Below are 18351 nucleotides of genomic sequence, written 5' to 3' on the forward strand. Positions count from 1 at the left end.
GATGTGCTCTACTTGGTAACCCTGAAAGTGTCTAGCAATGGCATCAACTTCGCGGCGATAAGCCGCCATGAGAGGGTCCTTGGAATCCCACTTGCCCGACACTTGTTGAGCCACTAAATCTGAGTCGCCAAAGCACCTTACCCGGCTCAAGCTCATCTCCTTAGCCATCCGAAGACCATGGAGCAAGGCCTCGTACTCAGCCGCATTGTTAGTACAGGGAAACATCAACCGTAGCACATAACAAAACTTGTCACCTCGAGGGGAAGTTAATACAATTCCAGCCCCCGAGCCCTCCAATTGCCTAGACCCGTCGAAGTGAATAGTCCAGTATGTATTATCCGGTTTCTCTTCAGGCACCTGCAGCTCTGTCCAATCGTTGATGAAATCCACCAATGCTTGAGATTTGACAGCAGTGCGTGGCACATATTTCAGACCATGAGGCCCAAGCTCTATAGCCCACTTAGCCACTCTTCCTGTGGCTTCTCTATTTTGGATGATATCCCCTAGAGGAGCAGAACTAACCACAGTGATAGGGTGACCCTGGAAATAATGCTTAAGCTTCCGGCTTGCCATGAACACCCCGTAAACAAGCTTCTGCCAATGTGGATACCGTTGTTTGGACTCAATGAGCACTTCACCGACGTAGTAAACCGGCCGCTGAACCGGATACTCCTTACCCTCTTCCTTGCGCTCCACCACCACAGCCACACTGACGGCTCGTGTGTTAGCGGCTACATACAGTAACAAGGGCTCCTTGTCAACCGGAGCAGCAAGAACTGGGGGCTCAGCCAGCTGTCTCTTCAAATCCTCAAAAGCAGCATTAGCAGCATCATTCCCGACAAAGTCATCTGTTTTCTTCATCAGCTGGTACAGTGGCATGGCCTTTTCACCCAAACGGCTTATAAACCGGCTCAAAGCAGCGATGCGGCCCGCCAGACGCTGGACGTCGTTTATGCACGACGGCTTAGCCAGAGAGGTGATTGCCTTGATCTTTTCCGGGTTAGCTTCAATGCCCCTGTGAGAAACCAGAAAACCCAAGAGTTTGCCTGCGGGAACACCAAAAACACACTTGGCCGGGTTAAGCATCATCTTGTAAACCCGGAGATTATCAAAGGTTTCTCTAAGACCATCTACCAGGGTCTCCTTCTCCCTGGACTTAACCACAATATCATCCACATAGGCATGAACATTGCGCCCAATCTGGTTATGAAGACAATTCTGCACACAACGCTGATAAGTCGCCTGTGCACTCTTGAGTCCAAAAGGCATAGACACATAACAGAAGGCTCCAAAGGGAGTGATGAACGCCGTCTTCTCCTGGTCCTTAACTACCATTTTAATCTGATGGTATCCAGAATAAGCATCCAAAAAACTTAAGCGCTCCCAACACGCCGTAGCATCAATGATTTGATCAATACGGGGGAGAGCAAAAGGATTAGCCGGACAAGCCTTGTTTAAGTCCGTGTAGTCCACACACATCCGCCAGGTGCCGTTCTTCTTGAGCACGAGTACCGGGTTAGCTAACCATTCTGGATGAAAAACTTCAACAATAAACCCGGCCGCCAAGAGCCGGGCCACCTCCTCACCTATGGCTTTCCGCCTCTCCTCATTAAACCGCCGAAGGAATTGCCTGACCGGCTTAAATTTCGGATCAATATTGACAGTGTGCTCAGCGAGTTCTCTAGGTACACCTGGCATGTCAGAAGGTTTCCATGCAAAAATGTCCCTGTTCTCACGGGTGAACTCGATGAGCGTGCCTTCCTATTTCGGATCCAGATTGGCACTGATGCTAAACTGCTGCGATGAGTCACCTGGAATGAAGTCAAAAAGTTTAGTCTCAACAGCTGACTTAAATTTCATTGTCGGCTCATGCTCCGTGGTCGGCTTTTTCAAAGACGTCATATCTGCCGGGTCAACATTGTCCTTATAAAACTTCAACTCCTCTGTTGCACAATCAGATTCTGCATAAGCCGCGTCACCTTCCTCACACTCCAAGGCTATCTTTCTGCTGCCATGAACCGTAATGGTCCCATTGTGACCCGGCATCTTGAGCTGCAAATACACGTAACACAGCCGTGCCATGAACTTGGCGTAAGCCGGCCGCCCAAACAAAGCATGATACAGACTTCTTATCTTAACCACCTCAAAGGTTAATTTTTCCGCCCTGTAGTTGTACTCATCTCCAAAAGCCACTTCCAGCTCGATCTTACCAACTGGATATGCCGACTTACCAGGCACCACACCATGGAAAACAGTATTGGACTGGCTGAGGTTCTTATCCATCAACCCCATACCACGGAAGGTCTCATAATAGAGGATGTTGATGCTGCTGCCTCCGTCCATGAGCACTTTAGTGAATTCATATCCCCCCACCTGAGGAGCCACCACCAGAGCCAGGTGACCCGGATTATCAACCCGGGGAGGGTGATCTTCCCTACTCCATACAATAGGCTGCTCAGACCATCTTAAATAGCGTGGAACCGCCGGCTCAACAGCATTCACAGCCCTTTTGTGAAGCTTCTGATCTCGCTTGCACAGACTGGTGGTAAACACATGGTACTGTCCACCATTGAGCTGCTTTGGATTGGTCTGGTACCCCCCCTGCTGCTGCTGCTGATGACCCTGGCCGGACTGCTGATTAAAGCCCCCTTGAACATTCTGAGAATTGGAATTTGAGCCGCCGCCCGGGCCATGGAAACCGCCGGCGCCTGAGCCGCCGCCCGGGCTATCATTGCCATTGAAAGCATTGGAATTTTTAAAGGCCTTCATGATTGCGCAGTCCTTCCACAAATGAGTGGCCAGCTTTTCCCGAGAGCCATGCCTTGGACAAGGCTCATTCAACAACTGCTCAAGCGTCGGGCCTGACCCGCCGGCAAGGGGAGGCGGCCTCCCCTTGCGCCGGTGGTTGTTACCCTGTGAACTGGCGTTGGCCACAAACTCCATACTGCCATCAGCCTTACGCTTGTTACCCCCCTGGTTCGCCGGGTTATGTTGGGGGCCCTTGCCATTGCCATTCCGTTTTCCCTTCCCTGTCCTTTCATCATCCGACGCGGGATCCTTGGTACTATCAGAGTCGGCGTACTTAACCAGAGCCGCCATCAGCGTACCCATATCGTTGCAATCGCGCTTGAGCCGCCCGAGCTTCATCTTCAGGGGCGCAAAGCGACAATTCTACTCTAACATTAAGACTGCAGAGCCGGCATCCATCTTATCAGATGAATGTATTATCTCTTTGACCCGGCGAACCCAATGGGTTGTAGATTCACCCTCCTGCTGCTTACAGTTAGTCAAATCCACAATTGACATAGACTGCCTACAGGTATCTTTGAAGTTTTGGATGAACCGGGCTTTTAGTTCAGCCCAAGATCCGATAGAGTTTGGTGGCAGTCCCTTCAACCAAGTGCGGGCAGTCCCATCTAACATCATGGTGAAGTACTTGGCCATTGCCGCTTCACTGACCTCCAGCAACTCCATGGCCATCTCGTAACTCTCGATCCAGGCTCCGGGTTGTAAATCAGCCGTGTAATTAGGCACCTTCCTAGGCCCTTTGAAATCCTTGGCCAGACGTTCATTGCAGAGAGCCGACACCAGACAAGGGACACCTCCAGTCCTCGTAGGTATACCCGCATCAATAGAAGCCGTCGGATAAGCCGGGGGTGGCTGGTAAGCCGTCAACTGAGGCGCCTGCTCCGCCTCTTGCCGTGCTCTGTCTTGGTCTACCGCGTGAAAGGCTCCGTTATGAGCCGGGTCGTGGCCAGGAGGCAAGTCACGGCGTCGGACGTTGCTTGAGCCGGTCGCTGAGACCATGTGTCTGCTATAACTCGGGCTCCGGCCTGGACGAGGGGTTGAATGAATCCTGCCCCGGCTATAAGAATATGCCTCCTGCTGCGCCAGAGCCGTCTGAAGGAGTTCTCTGACCCGGCGGGTTTCAACCGCCATTGGAGAGTCACCAGCGATTGGGAGAGCCGCCAGTCGCGCTGCCGCGGCGACCATGTTTTCCAACGGGTTGGCATAATGACCCGGTGGTATTGGCACATACTGAGGCGGGGCAGCATTCACCCGGGGAGGCCCCATCACTTGGGGCTGAATTGACGTTCCCGCCCTGGGCGTCGTGACCTCTGGCGGGTTACTGGGCCCTGCACCAGGCGTGTTGAAGAGGTTTCGAGGATCGTAAACCGGAGGGAGTCAAGATTGGGCCTTTTGATGCCTCCTTCTCATGACCTCATTGGACGCGTTCTGATCCATCGTGAGCCGCGGGAAAGACTGTGCCTGAATCAGCTTAGTCTGGGCGTCGAGAGCCGCCCTCTCCGCAGCTATCCTGATCCCTTCCGCCGCCAGATCCTCCTTGGCTTTTGCTAGATCCAGCTTTAACTGTGCCACCTCCGCGTCATGCTGAGCTTGATCCGCCGGGACGACCGTAGCGGTTAACAGGGCCGTCATCTTGTCTGTGAGATCCATCAGCACCTGAGCCGGCGAGGGCACACGGCTTCCTGCCCCGGCGGTGGGGTTTTGAACAGGTTGTGCGCCAGCCATGAAGATTCCAACCCGGCTCGGCGGCTCAAAGGGGTCCGGAATACTCTCGCCATCGGAACAACCCCTGAGCCTGCCATCTTGATGTTGGTATAACGAATCGGTCTCCTCTGTGGATGACTCGCCGTCAAAACGAGCGGCTGTCTCATCACTAGATCCAGATCCTTCAGAGAGCTCTCCATGGACGCATCCCACAAAAGCACGCTTCAAGGCAGGCAAAGTCTGGGCGGGTCGTGCACGTTGAGCCGTCTCGATGAGATCGGCGCAGAGGTCCGACTCAGGGCCCGGCTCACCAATCTTGCCAATAAAGACATGGATTCCGCCGAAGGGGACCCGGTACCCGTACTCAATTGAGCCGGCGTCGGGGCCCCAATTTGCATCGTCGATGTAGAGCTTGCCGCGACGACTCTTGGTCATCCGGTCCACAGCGTATCCCTTGAGCCCTTCGAAGCTGCCCTTCAAGAACTCAAATCCACCGTGCGCTGGCCCCACGGTGGGCGCCAACTGTCGTGGAATTGTCACGGCAGATGTCCTCGGGCAAGGACTTAGTCGTGGAGCCATCGCCGCGAGGAAGCTTAAAGGGGTTAAACGGGACAAGGAACACGAGGGTTATACTGGTTCGGCCCCTTACGGTGAAGGTAAAAGCCTACGTCCAGTTGAGGTGGTATTACTTGGGGTTTCGATGACCAGGGAGCTTAATCGCTATGACTGGCTCTCGATCTGTTGTCTCTCTTCTTGAACCGCCACCGGGTCGTCCCTTTATATAGAGAGGTTGACGCCCCGCGGCTCTCAGATTCCCGGCCGGCTTATAACAGTATCCGGCTCGGACTCTTTACTACTCTTGCCTTACATTACAAGACTTGCCATAACAGCGGGTTATCACTACGGGCCTTAAGCCGCCTCCGGGTCTTAAGCCCATTATTGATCCGCCATCCTCAAGCTTTGTATTGGGCTTCACGTGATGATCATTATGACGTAACCCGGCCCCTCCTGGGCGGGTGACTCTAATGGTTATATCCTCAACATCATGTCTTGACCATATCACATCACAACATGCCCTGCAAAAACAAGTTAGACGTCCTCTACTTTGTTGTTGCAAGTATTACGTGGCTGCTACGGGCTTAGCAAGAATCGTTCTTACCTACGCATCAAAACCACAACGATAGTTTGTCAAGTTGGTGCTGTTTTAACCTTCGCAAGGACCGGGCGTAGCCACACTCGGTTCAACTAAAGTGAGAGAGACAGACACCCGCCAGTCACCTTTAAGCATCGAGTGCTCGCAACGGTGAAACCAGTCTCGCGTAAGCGTACGCGTAATGTCGGTCCGGGCCGCTTCATCTCACAATGCCGCTGAACCAAAGTATGACATGCTGGTAAGCAGTATGACTTATATCGCCCACAACTCACTTGTGTTCTACTCGTGCATAACATCAACGCATAAACCAGGCTCGGATGCCACTGTTGGGGAACGTAGTAATTTCAAAAATTTCCTACGCACACGCAAGATCATGGTGATGCATAGCAACGAGAGGGGAGAGTGTTGTCCACGTACCCTCGTAGACCGATAGCGGAAGCGTTAACACAACGTGGTTGATGTAGTCATACGTCTTCACGATCCGACCGATCAAGTACCGAACGCACGGCACCTCCGAGTTCAGCACACGTTCAGCTCGATGACATCCCTCGAACTCCGATCCAGCCGAGTGTTGAGGGAGAGTTTCGTCAGCACGACGGCGTGGTGACGATGATGATGTTCTACCGACGCAGGGCTTCGTCTAAGCACCGCTACGATATTATCAAGGTGTCATATGGTGGAGGGGGCACCGCACACGGCTAAGAGATCAATAGATCAATTGTTGTGTCTATGGGGTGCCCCCTGCCCCCGTATATAAATGAGCAAGGGGAACGCCGCCGGCCAAGGAGGAGGGCGCGCCAAGGGGGGAGTCCTACTCCCACCGGGAGTAGGACTCCTCCTTTCCTTGTTGGAATAGGAGAAGGGAAGGGAGAAAGAGAAAGAAGGAAGGGGGCGCCCTCCCCCCTCCCTAGTCCAATTCGGACTAGTCCATGGGGAGGGGTGCGGCCACCCTTTGGGGCCTTTCTCTCCTTTCCCGTATGGCCCATTAAGGCCCAATACGAATTCCCGTAACTCTCCGGTACTCCGAAAAAATACCTGAATCACTCGGAACCTTTCCGAAGTCCGAATATAGTCGTCCAATATATCGATCTTTACGTCTCGGCCATTTCGAGACTCCTCGTCATGTCCCCGATCTCATCCGGGACTCCGAACTCCTTCGGTACATCAAAACACATAAACTCATAATATAACCGTCATCGTAACGTTAAGCGTGCGGACCCTACGGGTTCGAGAACTATGTAGACATGACCGAGACACCTCTCCGGTCAATAACCAATAGCGGAACCTGGATGCTCATATTGGCTCCCACATATTCTACGAAGATCTTTATCGGTCAGACCGCATAACAACATACGTTGTTCCCTTTGTCATCGGTATGTTACTTGCCCGAGATTCGATCGTCGGTATGTCGATACCTAGTTCAATCTCGTTACCGGCAAGTCTCTTTACTCGTTCCGTAATACATCATCCCGCAACTAGCTCATTAGTTGCAATTCTTGCAAATAGTGATGTGCATTACCGAGTGGGCCCAGAGATACCTCTCCGACAATCGGAGTGACAAATCCTAATCTCGAAATATGCCAACCCAACAAGTACCTTCGGAGACACCTGTAGAGCACCTTTATAATCACCCAGTTACGTTGTGACGTTTAGTAGCACAAAAAGTGTTCCTCCGGTAAACGGGAGTTGCATAATCTCATAGTCATAGGAACATGTATAAGTCATGAAGAAAGCAATAGCAACATACTAAACGATCGAGTCCTAAGCTAACGGAATGGGTCAAGTCAATCACATCATTCTCCTAATGATGTGATCCCATTAATGAAATGACAACTCATGTCAATGGTTAGGAAACATAACCATCTTTGATCAACGAGCTAGTCAAGTAGAGGCATACTAGTGACACTCTGTTTGTCTATGCATTCACACATGTATCAAGTTTCCGGTTAATACAATTCTAGCATGAATAATAAACATTTATCATGATATAAGGAAATAAATAATAACTTTATTATTGCCTCTAGGGCATATTTCCTTCACTTACGACATTCCGTAGCAAGGAGAAGGGACTACTTTGACAACAAGCTTTCCGCACAAAAGGAGGAGCAAGATGCAAAGATGGAGGAGATTCGGACCTTGTTGATCAACCGTTCTTCCCCTTCATCATCCTCAAGGCGACGGGGAGCACGTCAATCATCTTCGGAGCACCCATGCAATGCAAGCGCAAGTCATCCACGTCCACAACTACATGGTGACCATCATCACGTTCGTGATCCACATCGTCATGAAGAGCAAGTCACTTCCAAGCAACATGTGCACGACAATGACGTACGACATCTACTACGAGCTCAAGTGCGACAGCGACACCATCATCATGAAGATGCTCGCCTAGCGCCAACGTACAAGTCCCAACAAGCTCTCCTTCACGCCAAAGCCAAGCTTCAAGAGCACAAGAGAAGACCGCGAGACAAGCACCACCAAGAGGACGCTACAGCTACTACCACCACCACTTCGGCATCTTCGCCAAGTGCTATTAAGGCATCTTCGCCTTTGGACATACGGCAATTTCGCCTACTTCCCATGAGTTCGCCTACATCGACATCTTCAATAACAAGGCGACCACCTACGAGCGAGGGCGACACTTCCATCTTCGGAAGCCCCTCAAGGAAGAAGGCCGAGCATGGGAAATTCCCTTCGATCGTGGGGACGAGCTACGAGGTGCCACATCATATGGGCCTCCAACAACAAGACAGCGACAAGATGGTCGAGCAAGGGCCATCCCCTTCGACAACGGCGACGAGCACGAATCTCTTCAACAACATCAAGACGGTGCCCATATTGGACTCATACTCCGACTCAAGCTACGAGATCGCACATGAGACCCTCTCTTTGGTCCCGGAGGAGAGTGACGTTTTGCCACATCCTAAGGCATTCATCTTTGGAGGCATTATGGATGAGGAGGTTGAGCATGGGACTATCCCTTCAACCAAGGCGGCGATAGGAGTTGAGCATGGAGACATTTGCACCAACATCTCTCCGACACCCACATATGACGAGATGTCCCAATTCCTATGCGAGGAGAACCACCACCACATGAGTGACTCCACCATATGTGACATTGAGAGCATTTCCTATGAGAGGATGAGTGTAACCACCACTAGGCCCACACATGAGAGCATGCCACACATCCTACGTGAGGTTGAGAGCCATTTCAGTAACTCCACCAACCATACGAGTGAGAGCATCCAAGAGGGAGTGAGTGAGCCACAACACTTAGTGAGTGAGGTAGTTGAGAGGGCACGTGAGGCCACTATGATTTCTAACAACATAAACTCTACTCCGAGTGTGTTTTCTTTGGTGCTAGGTCTCCTACATGACGACATGCCTATCCTCGACGAGTCCATACCTCCAATGGAGACGATGATGGATATGGTGGAAGAAGATGCACCCCCCACATGGTTCCATCAAGATGAAGATGACCACGACTTGGTCTTCGACACCTCAACTACAACACGTGAGCGATGCTCCAAAGGTAACATAGGTGATGGTGCTTCTCTTGTCCCACTAGTGGACTATCTCACCAATAATTGCTTGCATGATGTTGATCCACCTATTCCCATGCTTCATGCTATTGCGAATTCTTCATGTCATGACTTACCAATTTATGATGAATATGATGATGAGCATGTTGAGTTGCCTAGTTGTGATGCTATGCTCCATAGGATATCATGTGAAAATTCGATTGGTCACGTCATGTTTGACAATCCATTAAACTTGTTGCTATGAGTGAGATCTCTCATATTACATCATTTCAATCTCAACATAGTAACTATGCATGCCCCATTAAAATAAATCCCATTTGCACTTATGGCATAGGTGATGAGATGATGGTCATTGGCTTTTGTTTTTCATGTGATGATTTTGCCATGCTTCCTTTACATGATTTGCGCAATTCATCTACTATGCCATGACATGATCACATTGTTCCAAATATGCTTTGTTTTGGATGTTGTCAATATTCTCCATGTGATGTTTCTGCAAATGCTCATGAGGAGACCCCCATAGTTTCCTCATACATATTAGGAGATTTTGATGCATTCCATACTTTGCATGATTCCCATAATTGCGTGCACCATATGCATTCCATGAATAACAATGCTCTACATATTTCTCGTGATGCTTTACACAATTTGAGTCTCCATTATGTCACACATAACAACAAACCTATCATGATGGATGACATGTTTCTATATCACGCATCTCATTTATTTGAGCGTTGGCTATTTTGTGCTAACCAACACATGCACGTGCGCATCATGATGGATGATGTGTACATATACCACGCACACACAATTTTCCCTTTGTCTTTGTTTTGTGTAGGTACTCACGTATACTCGTCAACCTCTCAATCCCAAGAGTTGACGAAACGAGCTCTTGAGAGCAACGACGATTTGGGATCCCGTGGACTATCCTTACAACTGTTCCCTTCGCGCACGGACTACGCGCATCTCTTTTACTTGTCTCTCACACGGCTATGGGCTATTTACCACTTGTCACCTTATGCCCATTCTATCATGTTCACTTTGCATGTTATGCTTGCTTCTATGCCTTTGCCATGCAATTGTGACCCTTGCTTGCATTTACCCATGATACACCATTATGCTACTTCTATGTGTATTTGCATGCTTGGTGGAGATCCTTGTTGCTATTACCATGTTTTCCTTGTACCTCATGCTATTGATGATTGTTGTGTTGGGAGAGTCATGATGTCCCATTGCTATTTACATATGGCCTCTCATCAATACATTAATGATATTTTGCTCATATCTTGCTTTAATGCTTGTGATATGTCATGTGCATTATATATGCCCATTATTTGCACACATGACATGATTGCCATGATTACCTCTAGTACGTTGCATCTTCGCACTACTAGCTTGCTTGACTTGATCACTATGATTGCTTGCTTTGTCGCATCACCCATGTTCCATTCTTACTCGCTTTCTCAGGTTGATGACATATATGTTCATGCCTCTCACTTGATTTATCTTGCTCATTGTCTCTTGTCTCCATTAGTTGCATCTATCATATCACCTTGTGTTGAGTGCCAACTTGCTATGCTTATTGATCGTGGAGACTTGGACATATTACTTGTGAAGCATGCTTGTTTGACTGAGCCTATTGTATTTGGTTGTTCTCGCATCGTATGCCTCCATACTATGAAATGCTCCCTTGTCCTTTCTTATGATGAGCATGATGCATACACTTGTTGGGTATCTTACCACACGAATGATAGGTTTTGCACTTCCGCTAACCTCATTTGTTGTTCCGAGTGTTTGTCATGTTCTTTCGTTTTGAAGGATTCACAAGGCGGTACCATCACAAGACAACTTGTTCATGTGAGGGCGTACACAATGCGCGACACCAACATTTTCGATATTCTCATAAAGGTGAACTCCTTCCCTTTGAGCCATCCTCAAGTACGCATATTGGATGGTTCACTCTTTCATTGTTGTTTCCTTCTTGTTGTCTACATGATACATCTCGCGAACGGAGGAGTGAGATTGGAGATTGGCTCTATGGACCTTCACATTGAGGAGCGCTCGCACTTATTGGATGCACCTTCGAAACTCCATTCATGCCACGACATCGAGCTCTGGTACATCAACACTCCTTTGACTTTTGTACGACCACATCCATATTTGTTGATTGTGCTACCACATGTCATGCTTGATGGACATATCATACTCACCACAAGTTTGCACCCTATGCATGGATTGACTAACATTATGCTTGCCTTGTTGCAACAATTTCCATGTCATCCATGATATATGAGCTTGTGCATTTCCTTAGCAAATTTGTTGTGATCTTTCTTGATGGCATTTTCATACATCATGACCATATTGCCTACCATCAATTGCATTATAAATTACTCACATTCAGCACCAATTGCCATATTCATGCTATTGATAAACCATCTCACTATGACATCATTTTGCACTGTGGTTGCATTGATCACATTCACAATACATTTGTGTGCATGAATACTTTTGCTCCCATGAACGCTTTGCATATCATTCTATATCATCTTGATAAGCTTCATGCGCTTTGCCACGAACAATCTTGCCGCACGGACTCATTCTTACATGCTGTACACCTTGTGATAGAGGCGAGGGTATCCCGATCTTTCGATGAGATGATAACTATCGATTTGGTGGAGACAACTTTGACGATCCGACTGCAAACGTGCACGACATTGCGCCTTAGCAATCGCTAAACCAACTCCGAGAGGTTATTGACCACGCTAGAGCACTATCAACCTGACCACGAAGGTCTATTCCTGCAAGCAATCGAAGAACAAGCAAGAATATGATTAAGCAATCTGAATATTGCAAGTATGGATGAAGTATTGATAAAAGTGGGGTTCCATAAGCGGTCTTGGTCTGGTCGTTGGACACGAACGAAGTACACGAAGTTGCAGCGATGGCTAACTTTTAACTAAATTAAACCCAAGTCTAAATGATGCCTTAAGGGCTATATTTATAGGGGAAAAGAGAGGGGATTTCATCCACCCTTGGCAAGGTGGGACTAAAATACCTCCCAGTTCGTTTCCCCTCCAATATGGACTCTAAAAACAGCCTATGAAGTAGTAATTCGAAATTACATGGGCCTGGCCCAAAAATAAGGTGGCGCGGCACCAATAATAAGCTATGGACGAAATTTATAAAAGGACATCTTGTATATTTCGTCCATCTTCTTGTATGTCATCATGGTGGCTTCCAAGTGCGGAAATCTCCACTACAAACTCCTTCTTATTCTCTTCGCACGCGCCTTCTTCTTCATTCTAGATAATGCTCCAATGTCCATCCTTCTTGTCCATGCTAGGCCCTTCAACTGTAAGCAACAAAAATGTATCAAAGTTAGGAAGCATCATATTCTCATGAACTTCGGAAGCATTGCCAAGAAACGAAGGTACCTGATAATATAACTGGCGTGCGCGAGCTCTACTAATCGATCCAATAGGTATAACAATAGGGCATGTGGGTGTAACTATGGTAGCCATGTCCTCATCATCTTGTGTGCGCTAACCATTCTATTTCAAGTATCGTTTGTGTTTGCTCTTTTTGCATGTGTACCACTCCGGAGACACCTTGGAGTACTTGGATTGCGTCATGTCTTCCACTTCGTCCAACTACAAGTCCGTCCACGACAACCGTTTCCATGGTGATGAGGTTGATCCGAGGTTGGATCTTTCCCAAGGGAGGGGAGATGATGCAGAGCATCCTACGACCATCCCCTTGTATACTACGACAACTCCTCAAGCCCCAAGTGCCCACATGTTGAGACCTCAAGCATACGCCATTGGACCTAAGGTGAACTCGCTCCTTTCCGAATCTTCCCTTTCCGCATGTAAGACATGGATGCTACCTCAAGCACGGACCTTGTTCATACTCAGGTACAACCGAGGAGACCATGGAGAACCCAAGGAAAAAGGCCAAGCATGCACGGAAGTGAAGACGGAAGAAGGAAGAAGGGCCAGCTGCTACAGCGGCCGGACATCCGGCCTCCACCTACTCAGAGAGCTTCGGAAGCGCCCCCGACAGCCCGGACATCCGGCCCCATGCCCCGGACATCCGGCTACTCCCAAAGCCTCGGACATCCAGCCCCTTCGCCCGGATATCCGGCCCCGCCTATGCAGAGAGCGTCTGCTCGGGCCGAACTCAGCCCGGACATTCGGCCAAGTCCCGGACATCCGGCTCTTCGTGAGCCGATGGACATCCGGCCCCCATCCCGGACATCCGGCGCCTGTCTGCGCGCAGTGAACGGGCCAAGGGCCCATATATCCCCCCTCTCACTTACCCCTTCATGGGCTAATACTATATATAGACCCCCTCCTCCTCCTAGTTAGGGTTAGCGTTGTGATAGCTCATTTGTGAGATAAAGCCTCGTTCATCCATACGGATCTACTTGTTGAGAGAGACCGCGGCCCCTCTTCAGAGAAGATCCACATTGGATTCAAGACCCCCTCTCGGGTGGCCTCATCAAGACCTCCTCACGGAGAAGAACTAGTTACCCTATGTATCGTCCCTTGTTGATCGTGGATCGTGTATCTCTTTGTATTTCGAGGATCTAGCACATGTGTGACCGTATCTTGTTGGTTTGAGTAATTCTCTCGTGTTTCCCCTTGTATTTCCCCCTCATTTTCTCCTCGTGCTCTTCGTGTTCCTCATTGGGATCCGCTCCTTTCGTGAAAGATGGCCGTATAGTGTTCCACCCTACATCAGTACGCCTCGGGCTGTTGCGGCATCGTACCTTCTTTGCCGGGGCTACGACATCTTCGTCTGTGGAGTCGGTTTCCTCGCCTGCATCTTCGCCGGGGTATGATGAGGACATCAATACCATTGTTACACCCACAACCCCTGCTGCTATACATACTGGACCAATTACTAGAGCTCGCACACGCCAATTGAATTACCAGGTACTTTCGTTTCTTGGTAATGATTCTAATGTTCATGAGAATATGATGCTGCCTAAATTGGATACATTTGTTTTGCTTACAAATGAAGGGCCTGGCATGGATAAGAGGGATGAACACTAGAGCAAGATCAAGCAGGGAGATGATGGCATGCGCAAGGGGATCAAGAACAGAGTTACAAGTGATGATTTCGGGACTTTGAAGCCACCATAAGGAGCGCATGAAGCCTTGGACGAAATATACTAGATGCCACTTCATAAATTTCGTCCAGAGGCTATTCTAGGTGCTGCGTCACCTTATTATTGGGCCAGGCCCATGTATTTTCGAAATACTTAAGTATAGGTTGTTCTTATAGTCCGTATGTGTGGGGAAACAAGTGTTAGGGTTGGTTTCGGACCCCTCCTCCAAGGGCCACGAAATCCCCCCCTCTTCCTCCATATATACAGCCCTTAGGGCATCGTTTAGACTTTGGGTTTTGTTTAGATTAAAGTTCGCCATAGCTGCAACTTCGCGTACTTCGTTTGTGTTCAACGACCAGACAAAGGCTTCACAGAACCCCACCTTGATCAATAAAGCTTTCCTCTTATATTCGCAATATCCAGATTGCAATCTTAGTTTCTTGCTTGTTCTTCGTGTGCCTGCAGGAAACAGACCTTCGTGGCCAGGTTGATCGTGCTCCGGCATGGTCAATAATCTCTCGGAGTTGGTTTAGCGATTGCTAAGGCGCGACGTCCTCGCACGTTCGTAGTCGGATCATCAAAGTCGACTTCCTCCAAAACGATAGCCACAATCTCATCGGAAGACGGGACACCTTTGCCTCTATCAAGTGGTATCAGATTTCCAGGTTGCTCGGTGAGATTTTATAGTTTTTCGTAGTCTAGATCGAGTCTGTTCTTCATACCTATAGTCCACAAAAAAAGCCAAAAAAATTAGGGTTAGTTCATCCTATCCGAACCAATCTGAGCCTTTGCATAATCTTTTCTGTATTTGCTTTGTTGAATTTGCGGTTGCATCGTCGTGCCAAGTTGCTGGTCTTAGCATCTAGTCCTTTAGAGTTTTGAGTTCTGTTCACAGGTTGTCACGTCACCGCTGCCATATATCACCACCGCATCATCATCATCGCTGCTGCCATATACCACCACCACACCAACTTCATCGTCGCTACCATATACCACCACCACATATTCACCACCAATCCGAGTCCATATATGCCACCACATATCCGCCGCCATCAGGCCAATTTGAGTCCACCAGATTCATCTCCGCCACCAGTCCGAGTTCCACCAGATTCATTTCCGCCACCAGTCCGAGTTCCACCAGATTCATCTCCGCCACCAGTCCTAGTCTGAGTCCAGTATTTTTTGCTTTGTTTTCGAGTTCCAGATCACGCGATACTTCGAGTCGTGACCAAGTCGGACTCCCCAATTTCTGTGCTACCCGCAGAAGAAAAATAGTTCCAAACTAAAAAAAAGTCTGGAAAATTCTGGCTAGGCAGTTTTTAGACCATTTGTAGACTTTTCCGAAAAAAAATTGTTGCGGAGCAAAAAAAGAAGAGGAAAAAAGTGCAAAAAAAAGTGAAAAAAAGAAAAAAATTCAGAGCGTGCTCCTCCCTTATTTACGTGCAGCGCCGTGATTTTGTTAGTGTTCTAGGCTCGCGTCTCTAGCATGGTCTAGCCTAGGACCAGCACAGTACCTTCGTTGAGCGTTTATTCAACTTGGCATCTCTGAATTGATTATTGCTAACCCTTTTTGCTACCATATTATAAGCCTTCCCAGCTCCACATACATCTACATCATGCGTTTGACTCTCCTGGTAATCGCTCTATCCAAGCTTTGAGAGTTTTGACTACATCGGTTGCCGATCACCGCCTGCTGCTCGGTAAGAACTGGTAAGAATTTGAGATTTGCTTGACGGATTTGTGACACCCACCACCACCACCACTTGTTAGTAGTCTGTAGGATCCTATTCTTGTGTGTTTCTATTGCTGCTAACCATGCCAGGATCACAAGCCGACGAGATTGACTGGGAGAAATTAACGAACAAGGAGCTTCATGATAAGTTTCAGCAAATGATGACTGAACAAGTGCAAGATGTGCTGAACAATTTTGAAGAGGCCATGGAGAAGATCACTGGCCTTGAGAAGACGTTCGAAACAAAGCTCGATAACATATTTAATGAACTGCTTGCGCATCTTCCACCACCGGCTGCACCTGCCGCACCTCTGCAACAATAACAACAACAAAGACTACCTCCACGTCACGAAACAGCCCTCCGCCGAGCGAGCCGTGTCCCTCTTCAGCCTGGCCAAACTGTTGGTGCTGCTGTTGATAATTCTGTGGCTCCTGCTGCTGATGGGGAGGTGGATGATTATGCGGGAGATTACGAGGATGAGGTTCATCAAAATCAGAACTACGTGCAACCACCAGCACCACAACCACCAGGTCGTCCACATGCAAATAATCACAATGGTAGGGCTCTCCCTCAGGTGCGAGATCATGACCATCTTCCTAAACTGAAATATAATATTCCACCATTTGAGGGTAGATATGTTCCTGATATATATCTTACTTGGGAGTTAGAAACAGAACAACGTTTTACATGTTTAGAATATCCCCAGGAGAGACGTGTTGCTGCGACACTTTGTGCTTTCACTAGTTTTGCTTGTGTGTGGTGGTCTGAACATCGTAGATTATATCCGAATAATATTCCAACTACGTGGGCTGCTTTGAAAACTGCTATGCATACTCATTGGGTTCCACCATATTATCAATGTGAATTACTTCAAAAATTGCAGCGTTTAAGACAAGGACAAAATTCTGTAGAGGAATACTATCAGGAATTACAAACTGGCATGATTAGATGTGGTATTGTTGAGGATAATGAAGCTATGCTTGCATGTTTTATGGGTGGAATAAATAGAGAGATTCAGACCATTCTAGAGTATAAGGAGTATAATAATATCACTCGTTTATTCCATCTTGCTTGTAAAGCTGAACGTGAAGTGCAGGATCGACAGGCATTGGCGCGAACTAACTTTTCTGCAGGTCGACCTTCATCGTGGACACCACGTGCATCCTCTAATTCCACTGCACCATCACCTACATCAGGTGCCACCTCCAACCGTGATACAAGAAAGCAGGCACAACCACCACTATCTGTCAACAGGGCACACAAGTGATATTATTTGTCATCGTTGTAAGGGAAGAGGTCATTATGCGAGAGAATGCAAATCTCAGCGTGTGATGATTGCTACTGAGGATGGTGGGTATGAGTCCGCTAGTGACTATGATGAGGATACTTTGGCTCTTATTACACGTGAAGAACACGGTGGAGATTGTTCTGATCATGAGACGCAATACATGGCTCCTGAAGATGCTGACAGGTATGAATGTTTGGTTTCTCAACGTGTTTTGAGTGTGCAGGTTACACAAGCTGAGCAAAATCAGAGGCATAATTTGTTCCATACAAAGGGAGTTGTGAAGCAACGTTCTGTTCGCGTCATCATAGATGAAGGGAGCTGCAACAACTTGGCTAGCATGGAGATGGTGGAGAAGCTATTTCTCACCACAAGACCACATCCACATCCTTACTACATCCAATGGTTCAACAACAGCGGCAAGGTTAAGGTAACACGTACTGTTCATGTGCATTTTAGTATCTCTACATATGCTGATTATGTTGATTGTGATGTGGTACCTATGCAAGCATGTTCCTTATTACTTGGTAGACCATGGCAATTTGATAAAAATTATGTACACCATGGTAGAAACAATCAGTATACTCTTGTTCATAAGGACAAAAATATTACTTTGCTTCCTATGACTCCTGATTCCATTTTGAAAGATGATATTAATAGAGCTAATAAAGCAAAACAGGAGCAAAATAAGAGTGAAAATCAGATTGTGGCAAAAGAATTTGAGCAACAAATGAAGCCTAATAATAAACCATCTAGTGTTGCTTCTGAAATTAAATTAAGAAGTGCATGTTTACTTGCCACCAAATCTGATATTGATGATCTAGATTTTAGCAAATCTATTTGCTATGCTTTTGTGTGCAAAGAGGCATTATTTGCACTCGAGGACGTGCCTTCCTCTTTGCCTCGTACTGTCACTAACATTTTGCAGGAGTTCGCTAACGTCTTTCCACAAGACGTGCCACCGGGATTACCACCTATTCGAGGGATTGAGCATCAAATTGACTTAATTCCCG

Source organism: Aegilops tauschii, chromosome 7 (assembly GCF_002575655.3).
Source record: "Aegilops tauschii subsp. strangulata cultivar AL8/78 chromosome 7, Aet v6.0, whole genome shotgun sequence".
Lineage (NCBI taxonomy): Eukaryota > Viridiplantae > Streptophyta > Magnoliopsida > Poales > Poaceae > Aegilops > Aegilops tauschii.